This window comes from Brachycentrus maculatus, unplaced genomic scaffold (assembly GCF_059751285.1).
Source record: "Brachycentrus maculatus isolate JH-2025_06_01 unplaced genomic scaffold, ASM5975128v1 h1tg000119l, whole genome shotgun sequence".
NCBI classification, from domain to species: Eukaryota; Metazoa; Arthropoda; class Insecta; order Trichoptera; family Brachycentridae; genus Brachycentrus; species Brachycentrus maculatus.
This window is the reverse complement of record NW_028280872.1, coordinates 2,759,896-2,773,161: the sequence shown is the minus strand read 5'-3', so window position 1 is coordinate 2,773,161 and position 13,266 is coordinate 2,759,896. Positions and strand designations below refer to the sequence as shown.

The window sequence follows — 13,266 nt, the reverse complement described above, 5'->3', positions numbered from 1 at the left end:
TTTTTTTTGAATTACCTAACGTCCAAGTGACTCTGAAATCTAGCTACGGCTTATGCAACACCGCTTATCATGACCCTACTCAGGCTTCAACATTTTAAGTTTCATAGCCTATGTCTACTCGTGAATAGATTTACTCTTTGTTACTACAATTTCATGTAATTCATGAGTGAAAATTCTAGGCAAAAACACTCGCTCTGTAGGTTGGAGCCACACCTATGTAAATGTATACAAGCCTGCACACTGAAACAAGTTGGCTGCGGTTAGGGGCCATGTAAATCTGTCAAAAATATCACTGCTCTAGGTAAATGGAGTCGAGTTGCAATGGATTAACAGTATTATAACGTAAATCTGACATATTTGACGGAATTAAAAATAAACTCATTAATAAAAATGATATGCATATAATTAATTACATTTTTTTTAAATGGTCTCATAAATTGAGCATTTTAATTCACAAAAAAGCAATGTTCATTTTTTTTAAATTCATGAATAAAACAAAGCATACTGGGTTATCAATGTATTTAAGACAATTAACAAAGTACATATATGTAAAAAACATATAAAAACAAAAAAATATACATAAAAATATTAATGGTACAATTTTACTAGGTTCTGTATTACAAGGAAAAGTAACATTACAAATCAATATACACAAATTACACTATTACATTAATATTACACAAACTCAAATTATTCAAAATATATGTCAAGTATAAATAAGGGTTTATTTAAGCATCAAGATAAGACAAAGGTATGAATAATAAAACATTTGGTGAAAGTCTGGAAAATCAATAATAAAAATACATGAAAAGCACTGAAGAATAAACTTATTTACATAATTGGTAATAGGTTTATAACATATTTTTTGTAACTGTAAGCAGTTTTCTTTTTTATTTAAAACTGAGTGTAAGGAATCATTTTTCTTTTTTACATAATTGTTCAGTAGAGCATTCGTTGGGGACTTTAAAATTAGTCTCAAAATAAATGTCCTTCATTACAAAATAGGTTAAATGCAAGATTGATTCTCTTTGATTATTTTTGTTTCAAAAATACTGTTTGTATTTGCTACTAATAAGTTTTTGAATAGTTAGATAATTATATACAAAAGCATCAACAATATCAGGCTGCGGATAAAGTAATCCACCATGATCCATATTTCATATAAGTCTGTGTGATGTGTTACTTAATTTCAATACTTAATCAATAATAATTAGCCTTTCTCGAGATGGTGGACATTTTAATTTGTAGATAGCTGATCTAGCACAATATCCCGACAAGTATATTGATACTGGTAAAAATGGTTTGATATTTTCCATGTCTTCCTGGACATAATCAATGTCAGGAACCGCAGATGGTATTACACAGTTTTCGTCAAATGGTAAATCAATATTTTCAAATTCCATTTCCAGTTTACCAAATAAATTAGAAGTCAAAGTTAATGGTAGGATACTTTGAATCCTGAGCTTGGACTCACATTCATATATTTGCCTAGGCTAAGAGACACTATCCAGCCATCATTCGATATTTTCCGAACCTAGTTTCCAGTGGATCAGTTTGGATCTTTCCCAGTAGAAAGTATTTAAAATTTAAGGAATTTATGCAATAGTCTGCCATCTTCAGCAAAACAGTAGAAGTGTGGAATTTTGCCATATCACTCACTCCTTTCAAGAACGTCATATTTCAAAAATTGTCAATTTTCAGTTGTGCATGTTTTCGGAATGCCCAGAAAATGTACTATATCCCAGCAAAAGCGGCGTTTTTTTAACTTTATATTTACCCGCTACAGGGCAGAAAATGTTGTTTTTGCATTTTGAAGAAAAGGTATTGTTTGATTTTTTTATGTACTTAATATTTTTCAAATGGAGAAAAACATGCAGGTTTTACATAAAAAGATCTATTGCATAGTAAAAAGTTCAATAAGTAGCTTGATATTAAAATATTTAATGATATTTAAACTTTAAAAACAATCTCCTAAAAATTCAAGTTTTTTGATATATGATGTTGTTGAAAGAAGCGAGCGATTTGTGTCTCTTTTGTAAGACCTTCAGATTTTTCCCTATCTGCATCTGCACAATTGGTCAGTGTATTCTGAAGTTAATCTCTGAATCTAATGCCTTTGTTGGAAGACTTAACATTTACAATATTCAACTACTTGGTTATTAAGGTAATAAAGTCTGTCTTTAATTTAAAATTAAGAATCTTGTGAACCTCTCCTAAATCTCAAAATACATTTGCAACAAGCATGTTAACGATATTCAAAACTAATTTTACATTTTGTCTCTCATTCCATCCTATTTCTTCAGCTGCGTGGTACCTTTAAATATATAAATATAGACATTTCTAACTCACTATTTACACTAATTGCTACACTTAACATTGGGACGGGGGAATGTTGGAAATGTCCAAAATTCAGTGCACTTTCCACTTTAAAAATGGTCCAATCGCTGAATCTGTCACTTGTCAGTAGTTTATCAGAAAGTTCACTGAAAGAATTAAAACTTTGGGCTGTCACATACTTATTGTTTGAGGTATATTGTTATATTTATACTATTTTGAATTGCAATATCCAATTGCTTGACTTCTTTTCGATGAATTCGTTCACAGGCACTTTCCCGGGTAGATGTGCTCGGTGTTGATAAGTTACTCGGGCAATTTGGAAGGATTGATGGTACTGCATTTTTCGCTGGTTGAATTCTTGATAAAGGCACTGTTATTTTTTCCATAGGACCATTTATAATGAAAATCTCTCTCTCGATATCTGACGGTAAGAAATGAGCTTCACATACCTGAAAATGCGGTAAAATAAAAATATTACATGTGTAATCTTTCAAATCATCTACACCTAGTAAAATAATTAAACACCCTATCCATTTACCCTTTGCACTCGAACGGCGACAATATGTCGACATGATAAATTCCCCAGTAAATCGGTTGGCGACTATATGTCGCCACTATGTACCGTTATGTTGTTTAAATAATAAAAGGCCAGGATACGTACTAACGCAGGAACAATTCTGTCCCGCCAGTTGCAGGTCACTCAAGGTCCTTGCTAGCATTGAGTCACTTAAAGTTTGTGAAAACTTTACTAGATCAGTTGGTAGGGGACTTTCGGCAGATTCCAAGTAGGCCGTCTACTCCTTAAACTGAGGTCCGCCTGGATGGCAAATTACATGTTTTGCGTATAAGAACAAAAAGAGACTGTGTGGTTTGCTCACAGAGGGACAAAGATTGGCAAAGGCATGAGACTTGTGAATTTTGTGACACTTGTCCCGGGCAGCCTAGGATGCATTTGGGCGATTATTTTGTTAGATCCCATACATTGAAACGCTAAACAATTATAAAATAGTATTTTTCTTAAATAAATCATATTAAACAATTATATATTGCTGCTGTCTGCCTCCGTAGTGTAATGGTCAGCATGCTCGGCTACCGTTCTGGAGGTCCCGGGTTCAATTCCCAGGGGGGTTTAATAAATATAAGTGATTTTTTCACTCTAATATTTATTCAATATTACACTGGACTGGTACCTGAAGTGGAGGGCTGATCACCTTTCCTTCATGTGTAATCGATCGAGATTATATGAAGCAGTGCCCTATGCACCATTGGGGTGCGGAAAGGGATTATTATCCATTATATATTGCTTTTACTGTCAATTTACATAATACCCAATTCCAGTTTTTTTGTGTGTTTTTTACTAAAATCAACTATCTTTGTGCAAATTTGCAAAAAAAATAGACTCGAGTGACTGGTAAGTCATACACAAAAAAAAGTCTCGAGTGCAAAGGGTTAAGTCTACTTGGTGATTTGTAGGTTACGTTTTTATTTTAATTTTCTCAAACAACGGTCACTATTGAATCAACGTAGATCTCATAGTTAACTAGTTCCAATGAGATTTAAATAAACTTACTCTTGAATTTATTGTTGGAATGAAATCTCTCCGGCAAATGGCTTTGATCCATTTTTCTGTCTGACGTCTTTTTGAAATTAAAAGAGGTGAACTTTAGGGCCACTTTTATAATTTTCATCGGAGTTTGGTACACTTGTTGACCATTGTTTTATGATTGTAATGACACCACGATGAATCTAAACAGACTTCGATTTAATTTTTAAAACAAGAAACACAAAACCACGACTTCAGACTTGTTTGTTGTTACGTCGAGTACACAGATGGCAGTAACGGTCGTGCGCAGGCCCGTATTTAGATCCGCAGCGAGCCGAGCGCTCATTCCATTATTAGAGTGATAGTAAAGTGTGAAATCCTTAACTTCGCGTAGTGCTTTCCCCTTAGATTTCGCGTATAGTTTTTAATTTGCCACTTTCCCTACAATGTGTTTGATTTGTCTTTTTCTCAATACAGTGATAGTGATAGTAACTTCAATTTTCTAAATGGAGTCGATGCGCTTAGCGCAGTTACTCCAAAGTGTAAAGTCGTGTCCCATCAGGAACAATTAAATGTAAACTCAGTGAGCGCTCCATCCATAGTTTCGGATGCTCGCCGCGAGCGATGTTACGACGTTACGTTATATATTTTTAAATTTATTACATAGCCCATATACAAAATTAATTGTTAATGTATTTAACAAATGAAGTTTAAATTCGTTTATACCAGAGTTCCCCAAACTTTTTTGTGTCGTAGACCCCTTGCCATGTTTTTCGGTGTTGGGTAGACCCCCTACTTACCTGATATTGATTTCCTGTAAATTTCTAACTGTATTGAAGTTTAGTGTTAAAAACTTAAAGTAAAAACACATGTTAATTAATAATCCAGCACTCTCAAACAAAATAACACTGACTCACTATAATTTGTGTGATATATTATCTGTTTATATTTTTTTTAAATGTTTTCTTATATATTATTTTCTTATATTTTCGATATTATAAGATAGTATGATGTAAGTAAGTAGGTATTATCAGTGTTATGTGTTGAGATCCACTATCGTGGACCCCCATTTTCATTTCATGGAACCCCAATTTTTTTTTCGCTGACGTAGACCCCTTGCAGGTTGTCATAGACCCCTAGGGGTCGATATAGACCACTTTGGGAATCACTGGTTTATACAATATATATAATCTCTTGATATAATCAATGATTTTTTTTAAAATAATTACTTGTTGCTGAACGGCAGCTGTGACGCTTCGTTTAACATTTGCGCTCGGATTGAAATCGACGTCTCACAGAGCTCATCTTTACTTTAAAATAATCCGCTTCCGTGGCATAATGGTTAGCATGTTTAGCTACCGTGCTGGAGGTCCCGGGGTTGATTCCCAGGAGGGTGAAAATAAATATTAGTGATTTTACACTCCACAATTAATTTAATATTACCCTGGATTGGTCTCTGAAGCGCAGGAGTGACACCTTGCTTTCATGTAAGTAACGATCAAGATAGCACTGCGTCAAAACGAATGTATATTGGATAGTTTTGTTTTTTAGAATATGAATACGAAATATTTTTTTAACTCCTTACCTTTCAATAACTCTTTTCTTTTCAAAAGCATATAATTCTTTCGAACAAAAACTTTTTTTTTTCTATCAATAAATGGTGTTTTTAAAAAAATCAAATACTTAAAATGTTACCTGGATTTATAGAAAATTAAGTTGAGACTTAACGAATAGTCGGCCTTAACACTCTGATTGGAATTAGTTTATATGTATTATCTTAATCATTTATTTTAATGTTATGCACAAATCGCTCACTCCTTTCAAGAACGTCATAAATCAAAAACCGTGATTTTTCAGGAGAGCGTTTTTAAAGTTTAACAATATAATACAATGTATTAAAAATAAATATCAAGCCACTTACTGAACTTTTTACTGTGCAACAGATCTTTTTAGGTAAAATCTGAAGGTTTTTTCTCCATTTGTAAAATATTTAGTTAATTTAAAAAAATAATTAAACAATACCTTTTCTTCAAAATGCAAAAACAACACTTTCTGCCCTGTAGCGGGTATATATTAAGTTAAAAATATGCCGCTTTTGCTGGGATATAGTACATTTTCTGAGCATTCCGAAAACATGCACAACTGAAAATTGTCGATTTTTTATTTATGACGTTCTTGAAAGGAGTGAGCGAAATGATTCGCTTTAAAGCAAGGGTCGATATATATATATCGACGGCACCAACCGGCGTAGTTGTGTATGTGCGTAGATCGAACCGGCGCAAAACGACGGTTACCCGTATTAATAATATAATTTTAAAGGTGTCCATATATTTTTTTATTACTTCAATAAAATAAATCAGTAAATTTTCTGTGTTTATTTTTTATATCCTTGATTGCATAGTGCCCGTCGCTCACATAAAATGTAGTCTAGGTCAGGTATGGCAAACCTTTTTATCCTGAGTGCCAATTTTTTTCTCAATATAATCATATGTCGCGTGTCACATGTCATAGAAATAAAAATGCGTCAAGTATTGGTGTAACTTCAGATTTTTATGTAAACAAAGCATCAATGCATTGAAAAAATAATTAAATACTTAATAATGGCAAAATAAAATAAATGAATATAAAAAATTTTGAACCCTTAAAACTTCATTGATTTTTATTCTTGGATGCCAAATGAAATTTTTTACATAGCTGGTATCTTTTAATAGAATACAAGCAGTAGTACGGCTGTCCAAACTCAAAACACTGTAAGGGACATTTCTTTTTGCATTTTTGGACTACTTAGTCCAAAAATGCAAAAAAACGTACTACATAAAAATATCCCTTACAGTGTTTTGAATTTGGACAACCGAGTACTTCCGTCTGAATATCTATTTTTTTTTTTAATTGTTTTTCATCTTTTTTTCTCTTCATTTTGCGTGCCATGACGCAAAACGATGTATGTAAGCGATTTGAGTTGGAAATATAATGGCTAGAAGGCAGAGTGAAGTTGTGTGCAGCACACCTCACAACAGCGGTCAAGATATCTTTGATTCCATTTCATCATACATTGAACAATTGAAAATATCATGGGAGTTACATCTAGGAATTCGTACAGACGGTGTTCCATCAATGTTATGTTCATTGAAAGGATTTGTGACCGTTGATTTGTGAATCTTGGCTTAGCAATTTGGATGAAGAAACGAGAGTAGCTATATCAAATATATATCGCTGAAATTTGTAAAAACAGAAAAAGCTCAGGCGTCACATAAAATAATTATCGCCGCAAAAAGTTTCACTGGAGTATTTATATTTTTGTGTTTTTTTTACTAATATAATTTTTAACTTGTCTGTAATAAAATAATCAGTTTTATTTTTAATAAAAGTTATCTTTGTATGTTTTTTGAATCCTTAGTTTTGGTGTACCGCGAATTTTCTTATGATCAAAAGTGCTCCCTGACTTCAAAAAGGTTTAGAGCCACTGTATTAGGACTACGCCTAATAGTATTGTCACCGTACCAGTTCGGCTGTTCAAAACACAGTAAGGGACATTTTTTTGTAGTAGGTTTTTTTTGAATTTTTGGACTAAGTAGATTCTACTTAACATCTAAGCTGCTCGATTTCGAGTGTCAAACTTTCCGTCCCGTGCTGGATTATTTAATATTACAATATTTTTGACAAAAAAGCAAATTTTTGCCTATTTTTTTAAGTGAAACTTTTGGAAGTCGTTCGGATATAGATGATCTATTATAGATGTTCACAGTACACAATTCACTTTACTTATTATGTTTTTATAGTGTATTTACACAAAAATATTAACATTAAAAGAGAAATTTCCCTGCAGAAAATTTGTCGGCCGTATGGAAGACGCGGCTGTCGTATAGTCCATTTGTTGCGTGTGCGCAGTTTTTTTTAATGCGTTTTACTAAAAAATAAATGTAAATTAAAATGAAATTTAGAAAAATATTTTAAATTAAAGTTTATATCAAAAAACGGACATGATTAATATTTCGACATTGTGTGATAATCTTCAAAGCAGGGATTAGAACAAAAATGCATTTTGCATGTGGGACATCAAAATTATGTGATTTTATTCCTTTTCTCGCGTATTGGTAATGGTCGCTTTCACCATTTTTGTTTTCAGAATCGTTGTTTCTTATAAAAACATGATATTTTCGTCATTGTCGTATAAATTTTAACTAGGTAGAGACATATTTATGACGATAAAAGTTATAACAAAAAAATGCTTGTAGTATTCGAAGCATCGCACGATAATAAACAAAAAAAAATAGTACAAAAATATCACAAAACACGGTGTTACACAATCACTTGTTAGTTTATTATAATATCCTTCTCGATCCACACAGTTAATAAATATTATAATTATGAAAATAGTTAATGATAATTTAGCTCGCCTAATAGTTAATGATAATTTTGTCCGCCTCCGTAGTGTAATGGTCAGCACGCTCGGCTACCGTTCTGGAGGTTCCGGGTTCGATTCCCAAGGGGGGTAAAATAAATAAAAGTGTTTTTTTTCACTGTCATATTTATTCTATATTACCCTGGACTGGTACCTGAAGCGGAGGGCTGATCACCTTTCCTTCATGTGTTAATGATCAAGATAACACTGCGTTTATATGACGCAGTGCCCTATGCACCATTGGGGTGCGGATAAGGGTTTTATTATTATTATTATTAGCTCGCCTAAACCGATTGAACAGACTATACGATACTGAGAGCACGCGCCGAGCACTAGCCGACCGGAAGTACTCACGATAAAGTTGACACTTAATTAAAATAAATTTGATATTTTATGACACTACATCAAAAAGAACTAATTCATCCATGCCTCAAACCAAATTTAAGTGCCAAAAATTATCCATAGGTGTTGATATAAGTACGTAAAGTTGAAAAACGACTATGCACGCGATCAGCAGTCAACGGTGCTTCTATAAAAGACGACAATAGATGCGATGCGCAGCTTACGGGTTAATCCAAAAATGCAAAAAAAAAACTTACCACAAAAAAATGTCCCTTACTGTGTTTTAAGTTTGGACAGCCGAGTTGTTTACTTGTACTGTAAGGGCGTTTGTCCACTACACGGAATTACACAGAATTTTACCGTCCGGCACGTCAGTTAGCGTTTTAAAACGACGATTGGCTTGGATTGGCTTGTGCTTTTGTCCATCTTTTTTCGGATCGGTGCTCTTGATCGGTTCGTGAACACGTTGCGCGTAAATTCGATCACGCTAAACTGTCGTAATCGCTTTCATTTTTCAAAACCGGACTGCCGGACGGTCAAATTCCGGGTAGTGGACAATCGCCCTATGGGTAGAATGATGAACATCGTGTTTGAAATGATAAAATGTTAGCCAGTTAGTGCCCTGATTTACATATTACCTGCTTATAAAAAGACGCCTATTCTCTGTAGAGACGTATTTCATAAGAATCCCGATTAAAATATTGTCTAATTTAAGAAATACATATGGTCAGTATAATATGTAAATTATGTTTTCTTGTTACAACATTTTGTCAATTTTTCCTGTATATGTAATGTATACATGTATGTGTGTATGTGTATATGTGTGTGTATGTATGTGTATATATCGCCCACTCCTTTCAAGAACGTCATAAATCAAAATACTTGATTTTTCAGGAGAACGATTTTAAAGTTTAAAAATATAACACAATGTTTTAAAAATAAATATCAAGCCACTTATTGAACTTTTTACCGTGCAACAGATCGTTTTAAGTAAAACCTGAAGGTTTTTTCTACATTTGAAAAATATTTAATTTATTTATAAAAATAATTAAACAATACATTTTCTTCAAAATGCAAAAACAACATTTTCTGCCCTGTAGCGGGTAAATATTAAGTTAAAAATATGCCTCTTTTGCTGGGATATAGTACATTTTCTGGGCATTCCGAAAACATGCACAACTGAAAATTGTCGATTTTTGATTTATGACGTTCTTGAAAGGAGTGAGCGATATGTAATAAAATACCTAGGTACCTACCTATACATTTTATTAAGTACTTACAAATAGTACCTACATAAAACAGTTCTACCACCAGATGTCGCATGCGTCGCGCTGAATAAAACAAAAGACATCAGATAGAAAAAATATAACATTCTGAACTGTCAGAATCAGATAGATAGATAGAAAAATATTTTAAAGATAAATTAAGAATAAACTTTAATTACAAAGCAACACATTGTTTATTTTATTATTATACACCCACTTTACATATTATGTACACCCAATTTACAAAGAAAAATATTACCAATATATATATATATATATATATATATATATATATATATATATATATATATATATATATATATATATATATATATATATATATATATATATATATATATATATATATATATATATATATATATATATATATATATATATATATATATATATATATATATATATATATATATATATATATATATACATATATATATATATATATATATATATATATATATATATATATATATATATATATATATATATATACTTGTGTGTGTGTGTGTGTGTGTGTGTGTATGTGTGTGTGTGTGTATGTATGTATACTTGTAAATTTATTTTTATTTTTGATCTTCTTACGTAGAAAAAAAAATCCTTTAACCACTCTCATTAATTCCTCTCCTTTGCTTCTCCTTCTTGCAAAATCTATTTTTTATACCATATACCATAGTATATTAATTTTCGGGGAAAGAAAGAATCCATTCAAATGACATTGTGAGACAATTCATGTTTTTATAGCTTCAGACGAATGTTGATATACCAATATAACTTAAGTATCAAGTGTTTAATGGGTAATGGGACGTGTAGGTACGCATACTTGTATTCATTGATTTTTACATAAAAATGGAGTTCTACAAATTAAACGCCAAATCTATAAATAATAAGCTTTTATTTTTTGTTTTGTTTGTAAATGTATTTTTGTCCGTAGTGTAATGGTCAGCACGCTCGGCTACCATACTGGAGGTCCCGGGTTCGATTCCCAAGGAGAGGTCAAATAAATATATGTAATTTTTTTATACTAATATTTATTCGATATTACCCTGGACTGGTACCTGAAGCGGACGGCTGATCACGTTTCCTTCATGTGTTAACGATCAAGAAAACACTGCGTTTATATGATGCAGTGCTTTATGCACCATAAGGGTCTTGATGTATTTATGTAAGGGTGAAGACTGACCGGAGCATTTGGTCGTAACGTAACACGTTACGATGCGAGCATTCAGGCAGTCAGTACAGCGAGCCGAGCGCTCCATCCATAGTTTCGGATGCTCGCTGATGCTCGCCGCGAGCGATGTTACGACGTTACTTTACGACGAAATGCAGTCTCTACCTTAAGACTGTAACATATTAGTTTTATTATTGAATCGTATAATTGTACATATTGTGATTAGGTAGGCAAAGTGTGGATCTGGAGCAGCACGAGGCTCTTTAACCTTTTAAGGCGATTTAAAGTCCGGCTCCGGCACAAATATCCGCGGGAAGGCTCTTCGACTTATACCAACAATATTTATCAAGCTTGAACCGTATTAATACATTGGCCACGGGGTGCACATTTATGAGCGTTTCAGAAACCTTGTGTTGCGGCGGGGTGCACATTTTTGCGCATTTCAGTACCTTAAACTTCTAATTTTTTCTAATTTTATTTATTTATTTATTATTTTTTTTAGATGGGAATTGCATTTATTGTTTACCTTGCTTATTATGTACAAGGTTTATAGATCATTTAGTGGATTTTTGTTTCTTCTAGCTAATTAAATATGTTTTTATTTGAATCTGTGCTGGGAACAGGAGGGATAATCTAGTGTGGGTCAAATAGGAACTTCTCAGCATTTGCTCATTGCTGGGAGGAAACCACGTAAAACTCCTCAGGAGAAGGCGGACTGTTGACTGTCATCAGCAGACCTTCCGTTCCACTAGAAGAGGGTTCGGCATTTTGTGTCCTACTTTGGTTTATGTTACCAATGTCCTTCACTATTTTTATCATGTATATGATACTACCTCTCGTGACAGTTCCTTATGAACTATCACGGATTCGATGTTGGATAGGTCCTCACCCAGGCTCCTGCAACGCGCCTCCAGCTGTTGTCTTTGAAAGCTGAAAAGGGGGCACCCTCTGCCCGCAACCGATACAACGAACACCCACTAAGAAGGTGGGCCCTCCAGTCGGCGCCGATGCACGGCCGGAAAATAGCTAGCTGGCCCTCAAGGCTCGCGGAGAGTCGCAGTACGACGGAAGAGTGCTCGAAGGCTGAGGGTGGGGGGAGGAGATGGTGTAGAGTCAAAGGACGTACCTCAAACAGCCGGCGAATTGAACCGCACAGACGAGAGATCGCCTCGAACAAAATTCACACGTCCAGACCTCTTTCGCTGTAATACCCTACACATAACTCTCCACCCACGTATCTAAAACCGATAAAACAGTATAACTCCGGAATTTGTGGAGATTAAAATACACACTTGCGGAGTTAAAAGTTAATCTCGATGAGCCGCGTCGAGTGATAGTATTTGCGGATTTTTATCTTAACCCACTTTGAGAGCGTTCACCAAAAAAGAGTAACTTTTTAGTTTTTCCACAATAGTGTCAACAAAATGTCAAAATCTTAAAAAACTAAATACATCACTATAAATGTTTTTTTATTCGTCGGATGGTATATCGGAGTGCATGATAGCTTTAGCACACGCGTTTTTCACTGACACGTGTCAAAGTGAAAAAACGGTATAACTCGCTAACCACTGCACTTGGTACACCACCATCGCGGACTTTATTGTCAATACATATAACACACATACGTAAATGCCAAAAAAATCAGTAAAAAACACTTCACAAGGGCAGCGTTCACGGAAAACGCATTATTCAGGGCACAAAACACACTATTTCTTTTTTATCTAAAAAAGTTTTATGTCTATGTAATAAAGAAAAACACCATCGGGAGCGCACAAAAATAACAAATACAAGTATATATATATATATATATATATATATATATATATATATATATATATATATATATATATATATATATATATATATATATATATATGTATATATATATATATATATATATATATATATATATATATATATATATATAATATGTAATATGTAATAAAATACCTAGGTACCTACCTATACATTTTATTAAGTACTTACAAAAAGTACCTACATAAAACAGTTCTACCACCAGATGCCGCATGCGTCGCTCAGAATAAAACAAAAGACTTCCGATAATATTATTGACTGTCAGAATCAGATAGATAGATAGATAGATAGATATAAAAATTATTATAAAGATAAATTAAGAATAAACTTTAATTATAAACTATAATATATATATATATATATATATATATATATA

At 33.1% G+C, this 13,266-nt stretch overlaps 1 long non-coding RNA gene across 1 annotated transcript; it reads right to left on the bottom strand.

Annotated features, from left to right (window-relative positions):
• Positions 1-504: 504 nt before the first annotated feature.
• On the bottom strand, positions 505-4,163 carry LOC148309661 (uncharacterized). The gene is made up of 2 exons (XR_015837496.1): positions 3,908-4,163; positions 505-2,786 (listed from the first exon to the last, which is right to left on the bottom strand). It is a non-coding gene; the product is annotated as an uncharacterized LOC148309661 (long non-coding RNA).
• Between the last annotated feature and the right edge of the window lie 9,103 nt (positions 4,164-13,266).